This window comes from Capra hircus, chromosome 8, assembly GCF_001704415.2.
Source record: "Capra hircus breed San Clemente chromosome 8, ASM170441v1, whole genome shotgun sequence".
In the NCBI taxonomy this organism is placed as follows: domain Eukaryota; kingdom Metazoa; phylum Chordata; class Mammalia; order Artiodactyla; family Bovidae; genus Capra; species Capra hircus.
Genome location: NC_030815.1, coordinates 45,032,824 through 45,033,973, shown reverse-complemented (window position 1 = coordinate 45,033,973; position 1,150 = coordinate 45,032,824).

The following is a 1,150-nucleotide window of genomic DNA, read 5'->3' as shown; positions in this document are numbered from 1 at the left end:
TGGCTGGTAAGCAATTTTGGGAGCGAAAGCTTGTGTTGATTGTCGTCAGCTGGGCACACCAGGCAGGGCAGCTCTTACCTATTCACTGAGCTCCACGCAGAACATTCTGGACACACTGTGGCCTGCTTCTCGGATCTTTTTCAATCTAATGAAAGGAATTCTGAGAATGCAGAGGGATCCCCATTCCCCTAGGCATGCTAAGAACTCCTTTGCTTCCTGAGATCATGAGAAGCAGAAGGAAAGTGGAGAGAAGTAAAAAGTGTAATTATCCCTTTTAAAAGTTTAATTAATCTATGGCTGCGCTGGGTCCTCATTGCTGTGCACAGACTGCCTCTAGTTGTTGCGCGCAGGCGTCTCACCGCAGTGGCTTTTGTTGAGGAGCACAGGCTCTAGAGAACATGGGCTTCGTGGTCACAGCTTGCAGGATCTTCCACTGTGGTATGCAGGCTCTAGAGCGCAGGCTCAGGAGTTGCGGCACGCAGGCTGGGTTGCCTCTTGGCATATAGAATCTTAGTTCCCTGACCAGGGATCAAACCCTCGTTCCCTGCAGGTGGATTCTTAACCACTGCACCAACAGGGAAGTTCAAGAGTATAATTATTCTGTGCTGGCTCTGGGACACCTAAATACCCTTGCTACGTTCTTCTTGAGGGAATTTGGGTTTCCCTTTTGTGGAAATTGGGCTCCTCTTGTTATCAACACTAGGTCTATTCGCCCTTCACCTCCCTTCCAATCAGACCCTCTCTGTATATGTAGTAAATCCCCATTCATTGGCCCACGGTTAAAACATAAGCTCAAAACTGGGCATTGCACGCAGTATACACTTGCTTAACCATTTGCTGAATTAACTAAGAAGAATTCACAGTTAACGGTAGAAACCCGCTACTTGGAGTCAAGCAATTGGGAATTCCTCTTTATTTTGTTTGGTTCCAGCCTGCAGGGCTGGGTGAAAGGGTGTTGTGTTTACTTGTAGTAGCTCAAAGTGATGTAGCCAAGGTGTAAAATCAGAACCGCAGGTTCACAGAACTGACCATCAAACTTAAGGGCAGGATGAAGAGAAATTGGGAGGGTAAGTGCATATGTCTATGGCCAGGCATTTGTGATGGGGGATACAATCTATTGTAAGGAATTGAGAGGGGCGGACAGTCAGGA